Here is an 8143-nt window from a genome sequence, read left to right on the forward strand (position 1 = left end):
TGTATGGATGTAAAAGGGTATTAGACATTGACAAGAGGTAGTAAATGGGTAAAGGAATCAACTAGAAGAAGGCACCTCATGCAAGTGGGCAAGTGGAGATTCACTAGCCTAGAATCTAGCTTACATGGTTGATTACCCATGTGGAGATGATGACATCATTGCTTATGTACATCAAGGCATCTACCTTGGCCTATTTAAGAGGCTACTCTCTTAAATGGAAGGAAACGAGTTCTCTACTATTATGCTCCATGTTTCTTCTCATTTGATTAAGTATTATTCTTATTATCACCATGCTTAGCTACGCTTTTGATCCTCCATAGCCTTGTGATTTGATAATGGTATCAGAGCCTTTGATTCCATCGTTTGGATGTGCCTCCGATAAACCTCTTGCTTGCTTTGCTCGACCCTACTTGCAACATTAATAGAAATAGCCCCTTATGTAGACAAAGCATCATTTTTGCCACCTAGTAATGGTAGGATAGCCTGCATCAATCTTGTAATCACGTTAGCAAAACTAAAGCACTACCATTGAGCCCACTTCAGTGTGTCAATAGTTGTAAGGTTCCCCCCTTCCTAAATAGGGGAAACCATAAGATAGTGTACTAAGTCTAACTCGAGAAAAATATCCTACTTGTTGTTGACACCTTGACCATGTAAAGATACAAGGATTGATTAATAGGTAAGACCTAGTTCTACCCCACAGGGGGAGTGTGGTCTTCTAGATGACTCTTAAAATCAAATCACTCATAGAGTGACTGACCTTAACTCGGGCAACCTCTATTCTTGATTCCTAGAAACAACGCTTTTTTCCTCGCCTATGCAAGGCACATCCACTAGCCTAGTCCTCTAGAGTAGAGTTGCCCACGAACCTACTTACCCAACGTAGAACTTTCAATTAATCTGTTGGAAAGCTACATGACTAATCAGGTCCACCCGTCCATAGGATGGTGCTGTCAAGGCATTCCATCCTCCCGCTTTCCAACTAACTCATGCATCAATTTTATTTTCTAATTAGTCCTACCATGCTGTGCGACATATATAGACAAGTTCCTTAATTAATGACCTTACACATTGTTCGTTTAAATAGCCTTTAATAATGATACAACACTACTAACAAACAAGGGATTTTAAAAAAAGATACAATGTTCAAAATTATCCGTTGCTAGATCCAAGCTCTCTTATTCCTTTACTTTATTTTGCCGATGATCTAGAATTTGGCCTTCCAGCCTCTATAGACTAGGCAATCCCTACGGGACCGTACACCTCGTTGTCAGCAGCTTGCGAGGACTCAAGCTGGCCTGTCACCCTCTCAGGCTCCATCTCTTGATCCTCCCGCTCCTTGGAGGAATGTCTACACACTAGGGTGGGCTTATTCACTACACTAGCTTGGTCTTGTAGAACTAGGTAGCATCCACAATACTCACCTAAGCTGACGAGTCTCATCTTCCCAATGGTAGGAGGGATACCTTGGGCTGACTCCGGGCCTCGCTAACGTCGTCGCCCGGCTACACACGCCCGGCTACACTGCACAGGAATGGGGTCAACATTAAGGCAGGGAGAAGATGTATGTGCACTTTTAACTTAATCAAGATAATAATACAATTTCTTAACTAAACCATAGGATACAAGAGACAACATCATTTTTTCAAGAAAGCAATGATTTCACAAGAATTTTGGCATTTTCAAAGCAAGGAAAAGTAGCAACTTCTTTCTTACATAATTAATGTTAACATTAAAAGTCAATAAAAAAAACCTCTTTTTAAACGATTATTAAGCTAACCTAGCCATTAGTTCCTTGTGGGATTCCCAAGGGGAGAGTTGGGGCCGCATCTGGGGCATTCCCTCTAGGGTCGTTGTTGTGCACGGTTCTCGAGAGGTGGTATTTTGGCATCTTTGAGGAGGAGCCATTCTATTCACCTTCTCATAGCCCACATTGCCCGCAAACTCAATGCCTTAATCGGATCACAAATCGGAGTTCATTTGCTCACTTTATAAGCATAAAACTCCTAGGTGGGAACCACCTCTAAGAGCAAAAGAGCCCTTACTAAAGTAACCACAAATGGGGGGGAAGGTGTCCTTAAAGTACATCGGTCTGTGGCTGCATGAGTCTGAGGAAAGGGATGGTGCCTGTAAGCGGGCAAAAGATGAGGTACGCATGTACCTTCTGGGTCAGTGTGGGTGTTCCTCACGTGATGGCCAGTGGGGACCGTATGCTAGGGCGGTCGGCCTTTGGTCCTTATGCAACCATTGTACGGGTGCCTGGATATGTGAACGATATCTTTTTGGGGCTAGGACCCCTAATTTTGGGGTGCCGGCTCCTCGATATGCGTGCCAATGCGCTGACGGTCTGTGAAATTATTTTTCAGCAAAATTGTCTGGGGTGTTTCCTTGGTTGTAGGGGTGTAGACCGTTCATCAATCAGACACCTAGTCATGCATTTATTAAAGTTTGAAGTTTATTGTATTTTAATTGAAAATAACTAAAAAATTACGTAGAGGTTTGATCTGGTATCTATTTTGAGTGTTGTAAAGTCCTATATTATGGTAAAATGGCATGCAAATTCCAAATTTGGACTCAAAATTTTAAGATTCCAAGTGGAAATAGATCGATTGTTAAAATTGATGATTTTTACATTCATAAAAATACCATAAATTCATCTATTAAATGGACATATATTATTATTGAAGATGGGCATGTTATATCCTTCCCCCCTTAAAGAAATCGAGATGTCCTCATCTTGTCATGAATTCGGGGTAATCTTTTAAGAGTGTAGCTTTATCTTCCCAAGTTGCATCCTCTTCAGGAATCTTTCCATTGTACTAGATGTTTTATAAGAGTTCTATTACTGAGTTGCCTTTCTCTAGAATCTATGACTCTACTAGGCTGTAACTCAAGGACTTCTTGAGTTGGGATTACAACTTTCTCATCATCAAGAATATGATCAAGACTGGGTATATAAGGGTTTAACTCATAGTGGCCATAACGGCAGGTATTGAAAGCTGTCTTGGGTATATCTGCTTCCTTGACTCTGATTTGGTAGTAACTAGACCTCAAGTCTATCTTTGAGAAAACCTTGGCCCCATGAAGCCTGTCAAGGAGCTCATCGATGCAAGGGATAGGATACTTATTCTTGACAGTGACCTGATTTAGCCCCCAATGATGTATGCAGAGACGAAGAGTGCCGTCCTTCTTCTTTTTGAAAAGAACAGGTGCTCCCCAAGGAGAGTTGCTAGGGTGTACAAATCCTTGCTCAATAAGTTGGGAAAGTTGCTCCTTGAGTTCAATGGCTTCAAGGAGAGACATCTTATAGGGTGTTTTTGAGATAGGTTGAGCACCAGGGATTATGATATAAAACAAGATTTTCTACCCATCGTTTTAAGAGGAAATGGAGTGCAGAAGGCTGAAGCTTCAGAAAATGAAGTGCAGCAGAAGGTAGAGGAAATGAAACGAGCGTAATAATTGTTTAAGCCGAAGAAGAAGGTTGAGAAGGAGGGAATTTTCCCTCCTCTGCAAAGATACATGTATTTAATATCTGGATAGGAATAAAAGTTTCCCTCCCTACAAAAGTGTAGGTGTGTTTAATGCATTCGGGTGTGAAAAGTGAAGTGTAAGTAGAATATATTTTGATGTGGAAAAGAAGAGTTTTTAGATTTAGGAAAAAGAAATAACCTATTTTTCAACATAACGTTGCCTTTTTCTTGATTGGATGCGCTCCTTTTTCTCTCTCTACCAAAAGGCCCTACAAATGACCTCCATAATGTCCTAATGACTCATACTACTTGGCCATGCTCATTTTTAAAAGTTATACTCCCTTGATTACAATGAATACTAGCATTGTTTCAATTAAATAGTCCATCCCAAAGGATCCCATCATAAATTCCTAATGGCAGGTTTCTAAAATGGCCATGAGTTTGTTTGACTACCCAATTCAAAGTCAAGGTTTCCTACAGAATGGTGAGATACTATTTCCTTCACACTAGCTAGCTCTACAACCATTTTCCTAGTTGGTTTTGGATCCAGATTTAATTTTTGTAAGTGTTGAAATTAGGGCATTGTGATGAGCTATGGTGGATCAAACACTAGAATCAACGTCATTAACAAAGTGATTAGTAAATAATTAAGACATAATGGGTAATTAACAAATAGATTAATGTAGGCATGGATACTCAAAAACCAGCAAATTCTCATTAGGGCAATGCCTCAATTTATAGAGTTTACATCCAAGCATCAAATCCCACAGATTTCTCCTTGATTCACTCCACCTCTTTTCCCTAATTCTCTCCACCTCTTCACTTTTCCGAGAATATCTCCACACTTCCCAGAATATCTCCACACTTCCTAAATCTTCTCATGCTACCCTTTATTCTCTCCCAGTAGATTCTTCTCACCTTTTCACAGGTTCTTTCACATTTACACATCCTCTTTTATAGCCTCTAACCAAGGGCTTGTTCCCGCACACACCCTATTCACTTGTATTTTTAACACCTCCCCTCAAGTGAATACTCCTAGTACACCTAGACCCTATACCAAGTTTGCCTCCCCTTACTTGATCGCGACTAGTGTCTACTCCTCCCCTCAAGTTAACTTAGCACACCTGGACCCTGTACCAAGTTTCTCTCTTACTTGATAGCCCGCGACCAGTGCCTCAAGTCCCTAAACTCATAGTCCTTGACACTCTCTCTCTCTATGTGTCCAAGGCTATAGTTGCCCGCAACCTTGACTAAAGTGCTCACACATACATCTATCTACCACATGGCCTACATCATCGGTGGCTCAGAGGTGGTTTTACTTTGTTGGGGCAGGTTACATTGGGTTGTGGGGTCTCTCTCTCTCTCTCTCTCAGAAAAGATGATCCGACTCCACTTCCTTTGGAGCCTCCATGAAGTTTGCCGATGTCGTTCCTTCTCCACTGGGTTTGCTATAGCAGTCTCTCGCCATGTGTCCTGGCTTTCCACATTTGTGGCAAGTGAAGGTCCTTCCTCCTACTCTGCCTCTTCCTCATCCTCGTCCTTGAGAGAATCCTCCTCGGGTGGTGAAGAATGCTTTTTCTTCTCCTGCTGTTGAGTCGAGCCATTTCTTCTCTTTGCCTCTGCTCTCTTGCTCTAGTAGAGCTGCTTCTATCTCGTGTGTAGCTTCAATTCAGGTACATTCTTTAGTGTTGCTACAATATTTTCATATTCACCTTTGTCCACACTCTTCAGAAGCACTGCTAGTGCCTCATCATCTTCTACCTTTTTGCCAATAGTTGCCAGCTGTTGCTTAATGCTTTTATATTTGTTCAAGTGTGTGATTAAAGGTTCACTTTCCTTCATGTCCAATTTGTAGAATTGCATTAACAGATTTATCTTTGAATTTTTTGCTTGTGTGCCAAATAATTTATTGAGTTCATCCCATGCATCTTTTGCCCATTGTATCCCTGTGATGTGATAAATGATTTCATCATTTAAACTGAGTGCAATAAGTCCCAATGCTTTTTCATTCCTGCTCTTCCACTCATTTTTCCCTCTCTCTGGGCATTCATCTCTTCCCTCAACTAGCCCCATAGATTTTTCCTCATGAGCAAATACATGGTTTTTGTCTGCCATGTGTAAAACTGCTCCCCATTAAATTTGGCTATTTCTTGTGCTGTACTCATGGTGATGTGAAGGGGGTCTTACCTCTTGATCCAATTTCAAGATTCAAGGGCAGTGTCTACCCTTTTACAACTCAATCTGGTGTTTAAGAGATGATTACAACAAATTTATCAGCATAAAATCACCAGAAATTACATTAAATCAAGGGTAACCAATTTGTACGGAATGGTTGGAGTATCAAACCAACTCCGAATTGCAATCTGAAGTTATAAGGATCTGTATCAGATACCTAATGGTTAATTTGAACCCTCAATTGCACCAAAATACAATGATTAGCATTGATTAATCACTGATTAGCAAATCAATCCACTGTTTTGTGTGCAGAAAACAGAGTATGCGGGGAGTCCAGATTTGGTGCCTTAGACTTCAAATGAGCTCAAATGCTTTCAAAGCCATTAATAGCAATAAGTCTAGTAGAGGATTAAGTCAATAAACACAAGATTTGACCAAATATAATCTCTGTTTTACCCTGCAAATTTGATGAAGAGCTTGGATCTCACTGTAGACTTGATGAAATTGAATTCTGTCTTCACCAGCTTGTAGAGCATGCTTGAAAACACCTTGGGCTAAGAGGAATTAGAGTGATTTGAACTGAGCAAGCAGAAATCTCAAATCCCCTTCAGAAAAATGGCGTATGCTAAATCGTCGATTTCTCCCAGCTCCGTTTTGGCGGTTTGCGCTTCTTTCTTGAGCTTGAAGAGCTATGAGATACCTATCATGTGCTAGAAGGGTTTGGCCTAATTTTATGTGTGCAAAGAGAGAGAGCTCCTCCACTGGCTGGGGGTACAGAGGTGAGTTGAAAAAAGAAGGAAAATTATAATTTTCTACTAATCTTAATTAGCAAAATAATTAGCAAGATAATTAGCTCACAAAATGATGGATTCTAGGCATGGCTCTGATACCATGTCGAAATTAGGGCATTGTGATGAGCTATGGTGGATCAAACACTAGAATCAACATCATTAACAAAGTGATTAGTAAATAATTAAGATGTAATTAGTGGGTAATTAACAAATAGATTAATGTAGGCATGGATACTCAAAAACCAGCAAATTCTCATTAGGGCAATGCCTCAATTTATAGAGTTTACATCCAAGCATCAAATCCCACTGATTTTTCCTTGATTCACTCCACCTCTTTTTCCTGATTCTCTTCACCTCTTCACTTTTCCGAGAATATCTCCACACTTCCCAGAATATCTCCACACTTCCTAAATCTTCTCATGCTACCCTTTATTCTCTCCCAGTAGATTCTTCTCACCTTTTCACAGGTTCTTTCACATTTAGACATCCTCTTTTACAGCCTCTAACCAAGGGCTTGTTCTCGCACACACCCTATTCACTTGTATTTAACAGTAAGCACCTAGGAGAAATAAATGAATGGGTATTACCACAATCAATCAAAAGCTAGAATGGCTTACCATGATGAGTGGTTGGAGTTTGAATAACACCAAATTGCTGATTTGGACCTTGATGTTCTATCACCACATGGATGGTGGCACGCTCTTCTTCAACCATCTCCAAAGTTGGTTCTTCATTTATAGCACAGGCTGTGTAGGCAACTGATCTACGATCTTTGCCACGTCCACCACCTCTTGTACCTTGGTGGATGGGGGTTCCACAACCCTGATTTGCTCGACCACTTTGAGGAAAAGATGATGCTAGCTTGGGGCACTTGGCCTTAAAGTGTCTCGGCTCATTACATTTGAAACACAGAAGGGCTTCTCTAGAAGAAGCAACATATGAGCAGGAAGCAAAGGAGTTCGTTTGCCGACCTCGGTTGTAGTATGGAGTATTTTGTTGGGGCTTCTTGTAAGACTGATCTTTAGGGTTTGCTTCAGGGTAAGATCTCTTCTAAGGCTTAGCTTTGCCAGGCTTTAGCTCTTTCATAAGAGGTTTTGCTCGTATGAGAGCATCTTGCAATGTGTTCGGCCTCATTGCTTCGAGGTGGGAGTCCAAAGGTTCATTCAAACCTTGGTAGAAGTAGGCTACTTGCTGGGAGGTAGTCATGGATGGGGCATACTTTTGGAGAGTGATGAACTTGGAGTAGTATTCTTCCAGGGTTAAACTGAGCTGCTTGAGGCTAAAGAACTCATTCATCTTGATAGATTCATGAGATGGGGGGAGATACCACTCCTTCACAGCTTTCTTGATGTCATCCCATGTTTGGGAGTGTTCGGTGACCCCCTTGTCGGCACCATTGCTTCCACCAGAGTTTAGCATCCTTGGTGAGGTGAAATCGTGCAAAGCATGGATTGGTTTTCCGCTCCAATACCGAAAACTGAGAAATAATCATCCATTGCTTCGATCCATACCTCCGCATCCTTCTCAAATTTTGAACCTTTCCCCTTAAATGAGGGAGGTCACATATATTTGAGTAGGAGCTTCTTCTCCTACTTATCTATGTATAGCGCATTGGGGAGAGGAGGCTGATCATCCTAGTCATCATCGCAAGATTAAATTTTAGGATTACGAGATTCATACTTTACACTATGCTCATGCTTTTAAAAG

The sequence above is a fragment of the Cibotium barometz genome, chromosome 10 (assembly GCF_041138505.1).
Source record: "Cibotium barometz isolate CiBa-2024 chromosome 10, ASM4113850v1, whole genome shotgun sequence".
In the NCBI taxonomy this organism is placed as follows: domain Eukaryota; kingdom Viridiplantae; phylum Streptophyta; class Polypodiopsida; order Cyatheales; family Cibotiaceae; genus Cibotium; species Cibotium barometz.